The sequence below is a fragment of the Sarcophilus harrisii genome, chromosome 3 (assembly GCF_902635505.1).
Source record: "Sarcophilus harrisii chromosome 3, mSarHar1.11, whole genome shotgun sequence".
NCBI lineage: Eukaryota > Metazoa > Chordata > Mammalia > Dasyuromorphia > Dasyuridae > Sarcophilus > Sarcophilus harrisii.
In genome coordinates, this window is record NC_045428.1 from 532,055,513 (window position 1) to 532,069,105 (window position 13,593).

The 13,593-nt window shown below is 35.7% G+C and overlaps 1 long non-coding RNA gene across 2 annotated transcripts; it reads left to right on the forward strand.

Annotated features, from left to right (window-relative positions):
- The first annotated feature begins 866 nt into the window (after nt 1-866).
- On the forward strand, nt 867-8,002 carry LOC116422768. 2 transcript variants are annotated; one of them, XR_004233298.1, is made up of 3 exons: nt 867-930; nt 7,692-7,785; nt 7,936-8,002. It is a non-coding gene; the product is annotated as an uncharacterized LOC116422768 (long non-coding RNA). The 2 variants fall into 2 exon arrangements; XR_004233297.1 differs by lacking the exon at nt 867-930 and adding an exon at nt 6,130-6,189.
- Nucleotides 8,003-13,593: the final 5,591 nt, after the last annotated feature.

Consider the following 13,593-nt stretch of genomic DNA (forward strand, 5'->3'; position numbering starts at 1 on the left):
GCCCATTAATGACTCTAAGTGGAGTTGGGATAGGCAGGTATGCATTATCTTTCTCTTATTTCTTTGGTTTATCCAGAAAAACAGCACATTAAATTTTATAAAATGCTTTATAAAAACTAGGTAAATGAGGTCTACTGCATTCTCTTACTCTGTCTAGTAACCAGTCAAAAAAGAAAACAAGACCAACATTCGTAATTTGATCTGGAGTAAGGCATGCTTCTTATTGAAGAACTATCTGTGAAATCTAGAAAGGAAATGATCTAAGGTGGGGAAAGGGAAGGAGGAAAAAATCTGAAACACAAGGCTATACAAGGGTCAATGTTGAAAAATTAACTGTGCATATATTTTGAAAATAAAAAGCTTTAAAAAAAAAAAAAAAAAAAAGGAAATGATTTAGAACAATCTTTTTGCATTTTTTTTTCCAGGAACCAAAATCAAGGTTAGGCTTATTGCTTGTGCTTTCTTGCTAACATTTTTAAAAATCAAAATCTTTTCTAACAGAACTAGAGTACTTCTTTTCTCAATGATCATTCTCCTGAAAATAATTATTTCTTTTGCTTTTTATATCATGCTTTCCCCTTTCTTCAAGATTGGATGTCAGATGAGAGGTTAGGTCTAGATGAATACAGCTGTGAATCATCAGCATCAAGAAGCTAATTTAATCCATGGGATCTATTGAGATCACCAAGTGAAATAAAGTGATGAGTCAAGAGAAGAGAACCCAGGGCAGAGTCTCCTTGGACACCCCTAAGTGAAGATGTAGAAAATGAATCTCAGGAGTTGTGAGCCAGGTAGGAGAAGAACAAGGAGAGACAATATCAGAAAATCCTACAGAGAAAAGTGATTAACTCTGTCAAAGGCTTCAAAGAAGTCAAGAAGGACAAGGCCTAAGAAAAGGACATTACATTTGACAGACATTTGGTTACTTTGGTAAGAGTAATTTCAGTTGAATAAATTAGGAAGCCAGATGGGAGAGAAGGAAGTGGGGAGTGACAGGACAGGATTGTGGGCTTTGGTTTTAAATGACTTTTTCAAGGAGTTTAGCTATGAAAACGAAGAGAGATATGGAATGCTATGATGATATGAATCACATTTTTTAAAAGTGTAATATGAGTTTAACTTCTCATTTGAGAGGATTAGAGAAGCATTTGGAATTTTGAGAATAGAGCAAAAGGTTCAGAAAAGGTCCATCATCAGTGGAATTGTGAATACATTTGGAAGATAGAAATGTCTTTTGAGGGTTTGATTGAGACTATGTAACAGTCCATAGAATTTCATGATTTTCTCTACTCAGCATCCAGGTAAGGAAAAGTAAAGGCAGGATAAGAGGGTTAGTAGGTCAATTTTCAAACAAGTTTAAGAGAGAAAGAAAATTCAGAGAAGGGCACTTTGCAAAGCTGAACTGATTCCCCAAGATGTCTGCATGGGAAAGGCACAAGAGTATTGCCAGTGCGTGTGGTAATGCCTGAGAAACAACTAAGAATTGGAATATGTAGTAAGGATAAAGAACAGGGTTAGGGGTTGAAAGGAGAGATAGAGGGGCAATGTATCTAGGCCATTTCCTGTCATCCTGATCTATAAGTTGCCACTGGACCTAAATGTGTCTAGAAGAGAAAAAGGCTAGTGACTTTGCCAAGCCCTTCATTTAAATCCAATTCACGTGGGTGACTTTGATTCTCCTGAAGGACAAATAAAATAACTTTCCTCTATCTCGGGGAGAAAGAAATGCTAATCTAATAGTTATTTTATTCTGTAATAGGGTGAAACTCACTATGCCATCAAAACATCCTACCTAGAAAATCATGAGCATGATGAAACAAAACAAATTGGTACAGCGATATTTGTTGGGAGTTCAGGGGTGGGGATTCAAAGGATCCCCAAAACATAGTAGGTCTCTGGACCAATAATGCAGGCATTCCAAAAGTATCTGGAAGCTTTTTTAGGTCAAGAGACAAAGTTTTATTATTAAAGACCTTAAGTCTTTGGAGGTAGGTTAAATTCTAAGAGAGAAAGATTGCAAGAAGCAGGGAACAAACAGCTAAATTTATAGGGATTTGAAAGTACAGAGCAAAGAACAAAGCAGTATAAATGACATTACAGGATTGAGGTTGTGTGGGAAGGGTCTGGTGCAACACTCCCTTCCCAATCCAATTAACTAATCAGAGACATCTTGGTTATAAAGAGAAAGCATTTATTTAATCCCTTCAAGTAGAGGACCAGACACACACCTGGTAGCCATCCCAAACCCCACCATGTGCCCCTGGAACTTGACTTGCTTCGGGCTTGTCTAGGGTTTAAAAGGCAAAAGATGGGAGCCTTCTCATCCTTGACCATCCTTGACCAATGATCACTAATGCTGGCTGCCTCCCAAAGGTCTTGTCACTTCCTATAACTCAGATTCAAAGTTATTCCACTTAAGTGGATCTTTATCTCCAAAATCACTTGTCCAATTCCTTGTATTAACATGACCTAAAAGTGACTGTATGGGAAGGCTAAGATATGATAAAAATCCCCAAGGTTATTTTTCCCCTATAATAAAGAAATAGAGTACATTATGGAATGCAAAATGGTTAATTTTGATTATATTAAGTTTAAAAGTTTTTGTACAAACAAAAGCAATACAGATAACAGAAGAGAAGCAATAAACTGGGGTGGGGGGGTGGGGGAGGTGGGGGGAGAGATTTCCATCCAAGGATTCTGATAAAGTTCTCATTTCTAAAATATGTAGAGAATTGACTCGAATTAATAAGAATTTAAGCCATTCTCCAATTAATAAGTGGTCAGAGGTTATGAACAGGCAATTTTCAAGTGAAGAAATTAAAACCATTACTAGTCACATGAAAAAATGCTCTAAATCACTATTAATCCAATAAAAACAGATTAAGACAACTCTGAGGTACCACTCTACACTTCTCAGATTGACTAAAGTGAGAGGAAAAGATTGTGACAAATGTTGAAGGGGATGTGAGAAAGCTGGGACACATTCATTGTTAGTGGAGTTATGAACTGATTCAATTATTCTGGAGAGCAATTTGGAACTGTTTTGATCTAGCAGTGTCTCTACTGGGCTTGTATCTTAAAGAGATCATAAAGGAGGGAAAAGGACCCACATGTGCAAAAATGTGACAACCCTTTTTGTAGTGACAAGAAACTGAGTGGATGTCCATCAATTGGAGAATGGCTGGACAAGTTATGTTATGTGAATGTTATGCAATATTTTTGTTCTGTAAGAAATGACCAGCAGTATGATTTCAGAAAGGCCTGGAGAGACTTATAAGAACTGATACTAAATGAAATGAGCAGAACAATATTTTACACAGCAACAGCAGGTGAGCTTTAACATAACTGTCCTGTTGCTGACTTGGCTGAGGTTTAGGGTTTGCATCAATACTTGTGACATGGTTATAGTATGACCATGGAAAGTTTCTTATCCTGCTCAAACATCAATTTCCTTATCTGTAAAATAGGATTTTGATGCCTTCAACATCTTTACTCAAACAATCTATTAATATCACATAACCTGAAATGAACAATAATTTAGATCAGGCACAAACAGAAAGGGAGTTATGTCTTCTTTCTGATTCTTGTTTATGTTGGTCTGGATTACCTTAGATGGGGAGAATGGGTTGTATAGCTCCTCAGTTGAAGAGGTCTTGACCTGGAAAGTGAAGGCACTGGAGTGATGTATCACTGACTGTTTTCCTTTGTAGGATCAAACAGTGTGCTCAGGAGGCAACCAGTCAGTTAATAAACATTTATTAAGCACTTATTAAGTTTTTATTAAACATTTATTAAGTCCTTCTATAAAAGATTTTCCCCAATTTTCTCCTTTTCTTCTAATCTTAGCTACCTTGGTTCTATTTGTACAAACCTTTTTCATTTAATGTAAAATTATCCATTTTTAATTTCACAATGCTCTCTTTCTCTTGTTAATATATAAATTGGTCTTTTTTCCATAAGTCTTAGAGGTAATATATTTCATATTCTTCTAATTTCCTTGTGATATCCCCCTTTATATTTAGGTCATGTATCAATTTTGATTTTGTCTTCATAAATGGTGTGAGATATTTGCCTGTGCCAAATTTCTGGCAGATTGCTTTCCAGCTTGCCTAATAATTTTTATCAAAAAATGAATTCTTAGCTCCAAAATTTAAAATTTTACATTTATTAAACACAATATTCATATAATCATTTACTGTATACTTATTCTGTTCCACTGACCTATTTTTCTATTTCTTAATCAGAACCAGAGAGGTTTTTTTCCCTCCTGAGGCAGTTGGGGTTAAGTGACTTGCTCAGGGTCACACAGCTAGGAAGTGTTAAGTGTCTGAGACCAGACTTCAGGTCTTCCTGACTTCAGGGCTGGTGTTCTATCCATTATACAATCTAGCTGCCCTGAACCAGATAGTTTTGATGATTACTGCCTTATAATATAGTTTAAGATCTGACACTGCTGAACTTTTTTCTTTTATTATTTTTCATTAGTGTCTTATTTTCCAAATGCTTTTTAAAATTTTTATTTTCTAATTCAGTAAAATAATATTTTGGTAACTTAATTGAGATGACACTCAATAAGTAGATTGGTTAGATTGTCATTTACCATGTATATTGTTGTTAACATTTTTTAAATATCAGGATATTTGTTCTTCTCCAAAAGATCTGGAAGATCTCTCCTTTTCTCTAAAGTTCTTTTTAAAAAAAAAAAAATGTTTTTGGTATATCACCTTTCTGTTCAAATCTATTCTTACTCTGCCTCCTATACAACAAGCCATTCTATTTCACAATGATGGAAACCACCCAATTTTACCTTTGCTGGAAGATAGACATTCTTCAGAACTGTAGTTGTCCTTGGGTCTGCAGGGGAAGGGAGTATGGGTCAGCAATTAACTGTCTCTCACAACAAACTTCTACCAAGCCAAAGTCATTGTTTTACCCCAAAGATACCCAATTTTCTAAATCCAACTTCAATTCCTTTCTTTTCCCCATTCCTGCCCTCCCCCAGGCACCCAACCATTCTGGAGAGCAATCTGGAACTATGCCCAAAGGGTTACAAAACTGTGCATACCCTTTGACCCAGTAGTGCCACAACTAGATCTATATCCCAAGAAAACCATAAAGGGGGCAAAAGGACCCACATGTGCAAAAATATTTATAGCAGTTCTTTTTGTGGTAGCAAAGAATTGGAAAAGGAGTGGATGCCTATTAATTGGGGAAAGGTCAAATAAGTTGTGGTGCATGAAAGTTATGGAATAATATTGTTTTATTCTTTAAAAATAAGCTGATTAAAGAAAGGCCTAGCAAGATTTACACGAACTGTTTAGTGTGAAACAAGCAGCATCAGGAATACATTGTACACAATAATAGCAAGAATGTGTGATCAACTATGAAAGTCTTGGTTCTTGTCAGTAATTCACTGATCCAAAGAAATTTCAATAAACTTTGGACATAAAATGCTATCTGAATCAAGAAAAAAGAACTAAGGAGACAGAATGCAAATCAACACATGCTATGTTCACTTCTTTTTTCTGGTTTTTTTTTTTTTTTTTTAATTAATCCCATAGTTTTTCCCTTTTGCTCTTATTTTTCTCTCCCAACATGATTCATAAAGCAATGTGTATTAAAGATAAACAAATTTACTACAATAAAAAAAAGAAAGAAAGAAAATGTGGAGCTTGGATTTTATTTAGCTTATTTAAACACTGAGATCCCTTTGTAGGCCCTTAAGTAACATGAGCTACCCTTTGGCAAAAAGTTCTCTTCACTTCAAAAAAGATTGGATCTTTCATTTTTCTAAGTACCTTATACTTAGTAGATACCTAACAGACTTCTGTGATTAATTCATCTTAGGGGTAAACAACCCCTCAGCTGTTTCTGAGCAGTGAAGTACTTAAAACTTTTTCAGAGTTGTATGTTAATTAAATGAGGAGATAATCGGAGACTTGAGAGGGTAATCAAGAAATGAGGTGTGGTGACTGATGAGGTAGTACACAAAGATTTGTCTACAATACTAATGATAAAATTGGAATCACCTCTTTATGCAAATGGAGGCCGAGAAGGGAGCGGAAACTTGGGAAGAAAAGGAATCAAAAAGGCCAGTGCTGGCTCAGTTTGAGAATTCTCTGTTCAAGAGTCTAGGTTCCTACTTTACCTGTGTCCCTGATTGAGAAACTTCCTACCAAGACATCCAAGGTAGGTTTCTTCTTGGGGAAGTGAATTTTTTCTTGTAGATCTATGAAAACTGAAATCTGCTCTTTTAAAAAATCGGAATCGAAAGGGATTTTGGATTAGCATCAGGGCTTATGACATGGTTTATTATTCTGCCAAACCTCAGATTCCCTATTTGTAAAATGTTAAAAAAAAAAATCTATAACAATATCTATTATAAAATATGCAGAAACTAGCAATAAGTAGGTTGTGAGATTAGCTTGATGATACGTTTTAGATGAGGCTCACTGAGAAGGGGACCAGTGTCTTTCTGATCCTTAGTAATTTTGGTCTGGATTATCTACTATACAGATGAGAGCAGTTCTGGTATCCAAGGTGTAGACAGAAGAATTTTCCTTGGCCAAAAAAAAAAAAAAAAAAAAAAAAAAAAAATGATCACCTCTTGATGGATACCAGGTGAAAAGACAAAAATGAGGGAAATGTGTGTAATTGTTACTGTGATTAGAGGGAGATAAAGTAAGTCAGTTAAGATTTCAAAAGGATTACCTTTCTGTAGGGTGACTTAAGTGTACAATTGAACCAGTGAACTCAGTTTGGTGACTTTCTCCAACTTAATTTACCAATACAAAAATAGTAGCAAAATTGGGAGCAAGGAGGAAAAATATTTAACAAGAGGACTAGGTACTGAATTTACTTGTATTTCTAATGTACTTGAACTGAGTTAGCAGTCTCTCCTGAGACTCGGTTATTAAGTCTGCTCTGGCTCCTCAACTGCGCCTCCATGTAGCCAAATATAAGATTTTTCTCCATTGCACTTGCTGCATCTTGTCTTAGGGTTACATTTTAGAAGCCATGAAGGTCATTTTGGCTTCTTGGTGCCTTTTCTCCCAGTTGGGTAGATGTATATATTTGAACCAGGACACTGGGGAACTTGGTTGGCACAGTTGTATCCAAAGGATAACTTTGTCATATAAGCAGGAGGTTTAATGTGATGTTGATTCTATAAACCAAAAATCTTCATAGACTGGAAGCTCTAAGAGATCAAGAACATTTAGAGACATTTGACTAATAAGGAATTGAGGGGCAAAGAGTGACTTGCTCTAATCTACATAGTAAATAACAAAGCTAGATTCAAACCCAGTTTTCCTGTCTCCAAAGGTCTTTCCAAATGTGCTACATACTGTTCCTATTTACTGATTTCAGTGAATTCACAAATAAGGAAGCATTCAACAGAGCAGGTTGTTCTCCACTGCCAACCGGTTATAGGGAGCTTTTGGAGGAATGATGCAATGTCCAACATCATGTCGACTCTGAACTGCTTTAAAGTAACATGGAAGGAAAATACAATGAAGGGCCTAACTCGAATCATAATTGTGTTTTGTTGCTTTCCACTGTGATATTTTCTAATGAAATTTTTAGATGATTTCCCTCTATCTGTTCCTAAGATTACTTACTCTCTATTTCTTACCTTTCGTAGTCCATTTCCTGGGGGGAAAATAACATTGTTGCCTTTCTCAACCTGAAAGATAGAAGCCTTGCTGGAGCTAACACCTGGTGAATCTGGAGAAATAACTAAACACATTTTGGAAATGGGAAAAAAAGAAGAACCAAAGAAAGAGAGTAAGTCAACAAGTCAAAGTACATAGAAAGGAGTAGCCTTTTCAGAATTTTTTCAGATCCAAGATCTGGTAATGTCATCTAAAAGTTGTACCAAGAACACCGCATATAAAAATAATTCTGATGAAGAATTCTTGAACTTTCCTTTTCCAGCCCAAAAAGAATTGGGAGACTCAATAGGACACAAAGTCCTACCTACATCTAAGGCTGCTGAAGGTGATGAAAAAAAAGACAAGCGTAAAGATAATGGTGGAGAAAGCCGTGGTAAAGGCACAACTGAAAATAATGACAAACTATATGAGGATTTTGTTTTCTGGAACTATAGTAAGTTCAAGGATAAGGATGATAAAGATAGCAATGAATATGATAATCATGATGATAGTGATAGTAATGCTGACAACCCCAAAGAGGCTGGTGATGGGTATGGCCAAGATGACGGGTCAAGCTGGTGATAATGGCGAACACAAAAATAGGAATAGTGAACAGCCTTTTTGATAAAAGTAAACATGTTAGAAACATTGATTTTAAGCATGATCATGAAAACTATTTTTACATGTATTTGAAAAATATTTTTACCATTGAGGGGGAAAAAATCTGAATATAAGCAGTGGTTATGCATTACATATTTGCTTCTGGTTCACCAGATAATATTACAGATAATCACCAGAAAACAAAAGAAAATTCCCTGGTAGGAACTGGTCTTGAACATGTATTAAACTTGTTCCTCCTTCAGCCAGTTTTCCTATCCATAAAGAGTACAATGACACTAAAGTCAAAGGGTTATCTTTGTTATCTTTATGTTTAGGATCCTGTCTCAAAGAGGGATGGGGACTATGAGCACCACTGAAAGATTCATTCATGAAATGAATTTTCTAAGGTCATAGAAAATGCAGCACCATATATTCACATTCAGGTTCGCTATTATTTGCCTTGGGTATTTAGATTTCATGGTGTTTCATGCTTTAATCTGAATCCGATAGCCAACACCAGAAATCAATTAATTCCACTAATACCCTGTCCAGGGCAATTTCAGGATAATTGGACATACAATTTAAATTGTTTAAAAGGCAAGGTGAAGCTTAACCGAGGTTAAGCTGTGTCTGATCTGGGAATCATCTCCATAGAAATGATAAATGAATTTACCAGTAACTGTTAAGATGTACTGTGATATTAAAGATTGGAATTTTTCACTTTTTTCTACCATTAATCCCTCTGGCTATCTGAAATCTGTGGATCCATTCTCAATCATATACTTAAAAGTATGAAATCTTTTTTTGCATGGATCCAAGAGCATATTATCCTGACCCAAGGAAACTAGGAAATTTGCTGTAATGCTGGCTCCAGGATCATAAGATCAGAGACTTTGAGTCCTAGAACACAAAAAATTTAAGAGGCCATTCTAGACCTATCCTAGTTTGAGGACACAGAACATTTAAATTACTTGCTGAACATCAAAGGTAAAGGGCAGAGTTATATTCAAACTTAGTCTCTCTGTAGCGGAGCTAACTCCAATATTCTACCATGCTACAGTGCCTCCATTTATTGTTCTAAGTGAATTCATAGGTAGGCAAGCATTCCCAGAGAGCAAGAGGGTATTCACAGCTCTAAACTTAGTTTTGGTTGGGGTAGGGTGGGGCTGAGGGGGATGAAGGGCAAGATTCTGGTTTTTTGATCTGTAGCTGTAAAGAAAATATAAATGGCCTTTTTTAATGCTTAAACTTTAAAGTCATACTTTATGCAATGATAATTGTTTTCCTTTTCACTGTGATTTTTTTCCCCACACTTTTGTTCAAATTATAAAACCCATTTGACTGTATCCTCTCCTCCATCATCAATTCTTCCCTTCCATAGTCTAAATCCTCGAAAAAGTAATTTACGATGTTTGCCTTAATTTTCTCAACTTAGAAGCTAGGTTTAAGCTAAGCTGTAGAAGAGCTGTGTAAAGGATAGAGAAAGGGAACAGTTTGGCCATTAGTTAATAGAGAAGTCATTAGCTAGGATTCCCTTATATTACAAGCTATTAAAGGCCAATAGACACTTTCCACGGTCATATGGCCATTTCAGCCATTCAAAGTGACTTTAACACTAATTTTTCTCTCTCCAGATTTAATCATAGATTAAAAATCATTGGACCATGACTAGGCAAATCATTCTGGGGACTGATTCAAGAAGAATCTAAGTTCATCTCAGTGGATATCTTCAAGGCCTTGAAATGGATAATTTACAAGTACTTACTTTGAACTAGATGCTGACCAAGTACTTTTCACACTCCTGCAGTCAAGATACCCCCAGAAGTTTCAGAAGTCCTTCCTAGCCAGTTTCCTCTGCCAACTTGCTATTGCTGTTCCATCATCTGGATCCTGTGGCAATTTTAGTTTCTCTAATGATCAATTACCAATCGGGAAACTTGACTGTGCCCTATCTAAACTATGAATTATGACCAATATGATTTAAAAGAAATAAAGCCAGATAGAAGCATTTGCTTGTCCAACTTATTAAAAGGAGGGATTGAGATAGGGTGGGATTGGGGGTGTGGATCTTGGATTGGGTAAAGCAAAGGATATATCCACTAAGCGGTCATAAGATGGTCACCAGCTCATGTTGGACAATGGTCTGGGGGGTACAAAAGCTAGTTGGAACTTTACAAAACACCTGGGTCTTGGGGACGCTTGCAATTTTGGCATACTTCCCATTGGAAACATTTGCGGCTTTTTCATCTTCTCTGGAATTCTAGAAGTGGGTTGCTCTAGGAATAGAAACTAGCTTATGGCAAAGGCTGAAGTCTTATTTCTATCTAATCTCTAAAGACTTTCCTCTAGGCTATTTTGTTTTTAAAATGGAGACCAATTTGGACTATAAGACCTCAGTACATTATTGTTCTGTTTCTTTCTGTATTTGCAGACAGTATTACTAACTCCAGATTAACTCTAGATTAAGTTAAAAAAAAAAAAAAAAAAAAAAGGAAAAGCTGGTTGCACTGGCCAAGTTAGGGCTACATATGTAAAACTAGACAGTTGCAGAAGTAGTAAAAATATTTTAGATTCTGGAGATTTTGAGATTCATCACTGAGAAAATTGGCAATCATTTTGAAATTGCAGGAGAGAACTGACATTATTGGGTAAGTTTCAGGAATTCACCTCTTCTGAAACATCTTAGTAAGTTTTGAGGTACCACTTTAGAAATTTAGGGAAAATTAAGGACAGAGCATATGTGTTAACCTCTCCCTTGAGGAGGCCTGTAAGTGCCCTTGCTTCATTTGGAGATAGTGTGTTTGAATTTTTTCAAAGACAACACCACTACCTATACTTCTGTACCCCAATATATTCTGGGACCCTTTCAATTTGAGATAAGCTCATTCCCTTAATGTTGGCACTCCCAGTAGCCAGCCAGATAGGTTGGGCTAGAAAAAGATTAGGGTCTGTACACCATCAATCATTTTAGGTGCTTACTATGTGCCAGGTAACGTGTCCAATGAAAAGGGGGAAAAAACACATCCTCCAGAGTTCACATTCTAATGCAATACAAAAGTGTATATAATTAGCTTCATAAAAATTCATAAAGACTATATGGAAGATACATTATAGGGAAGAGCATTAGCATCCTGCATGAATAGAAAAGGCTTTCTATAGAAGGTCATGTTTGAGCCGAAACTTGATTAAAGTAAAGAGATTCTTCAGAAAGAATTCTGATCAACAAAATAACCAACTATTTCTCCAGAGAAGCCATGATGAAACATTACCTCCTTGACAAAGTGGGCAATAGAATTGGGGAGTAGGTTGAAATCTATATTTGACATAATCAATTTGGGAAAATTGTTTTCTTTGACTATGCAAGAGTAGTTTTTGTTTTTTAGTTTGTGGGGAGATGGGAGAGAACAGATTTTCAATAAATTTAATACCACAATTTACTCAACCATTCTCCAATTGATGGGCATCCATTCATTTTCCAGTTTCTAGCCACTACAAACAGGGCTGCCACAAACATTTTGGCACATACAGCTCCCTTTCCCTTAGTATCTCTTTGGGGTATAAGCCCAGTAGTAGCACTGCTGGGTCAAAGGGTATGCACAGTTTGATAACTTTTTGGGCATAATTCCAGTTTGCTCTCCAGAATGGTTGGATTCGTTCACAACTCCACCAACAAAGCATCAGTGTCCCAGTTTTCCCACGGCCCCTCCAACAATCATTATTTTTTCCTGTCATTTTAGCCAATCTGACAGGTGTGTAGTGATATCTCAGAGTTGTCTTAATTTGCATTTCTCTGATCAATAGTGATTTGGAACACTCATATGAGTGGAAATAGTTTCAATTTAATCATCTGAAAACTGTCTGTTCATATCCTTTGACCATTTATCAATTGGAGAATGGCTTGATTTCTTATAAATTGGTCAATTCTCTATATATTTTAGAAATGAGGCCTTTATCAGAACTTTTAACTGTGAAGATGTTTTCCCAATTTGTTGCTTCCCTTCTAATCTTGTTTGCATTAGTTTTGTTTGTACAAAGGCTTTTTAATTTGATATAATCAAAATTTTCTATTTTGTGATCAATAATGATCTCTAGTTCATCTTTGGTCACATCTTTGGTCCTTTTGGAGGAGTTTCTTCCTCCTTAGAGAGATGGTTTTAAAGGTTAAAAGTTTTTTTGTTTTGTTTTATTATTTTCCTGCCATTTGTTCTTCCTACTTTTTTGTTTTTGTTTTTGTTTTTGTTTTAAAGTCTGGTGAACATTCTACAATGGAAATGAGGGCTACTCACTTTTGTGTCTGTAATGTATAGTATGTATAGTCCTGCATTAAAAAGGCCTTATGCATCAGTGCCACTCTTTCATCACCAAAGTAATTGTGACTCACATCCAAGATTTTTAGCCCTCTACAGGCTATTTCAGATAACGGGGAGGAGATCCTGAAGACAAGCAGCACTTGGATCACAGTCAGACAACCTAAAAACCTAAAAAAAGAAAAGGAAAACCAAAATAGAAATGATAATTTCATTTCTGTAGGAACCATTCATTTGCTGACTTTTTATGGAAAAATGAATCAAACCCACAACTCCTTTAGAACCACACGCTTATATTTGTATATTTTTGTATGTATACACACACATGTATGTCAAATGCTGGTATTTGTTTTGTTTGATCCTCTATATTTCTTGTGTTCTTTGTGATTTTTTTCCTAAAAGGGGAGAGGCAAGTAAGTGTGTAATAAGGATGGGATAATGAAGAATAAGAGAAAAAAAAGTCACCAAGGCACCTTTTTAAAAAAATAAAGAAGAGAGGGCTAAAAAGGAGAATAAAAAGCATAGTGTGGAAAGTTACAGATTTTACATATTTAAAATAAAATCAAACTCTACATAAGTAAATATCCACAATGTCATGAACAATTTCTGTTTTACTATATAGAATAAAAATCCACTCTACTTGGTGTTTGATAAATTCAAAGTAAAGATATATATACTTATCAGACTAGAATGGAAAAGATAGCTTTTTTTAATGGCCCTTTCCAGAAGAGTTAATGACCAAAAAAGGGATAGAAAGGATCATTAAAGTTTAAATGGTAAATTTTAATGAAATGAAATTAGAGTGTTTGCATTAACAAAACCAACCCAGCTAAAATTACAGAAAACACAAGTAAATGGGAGAAGGGGGTGGGAATGTTTGGATCAAGTTTCTCTGATAATGGTCATATGTCCAAATTATATAAAAAACTGAATTTATATGACTAAGAATCATTCTTCAATAGGTAAATGATCAAAAGATATGCACAGGCAATTTGTACTAGAAGATTGGAAAGAAAGGAAGGGAGGTAAGGTAG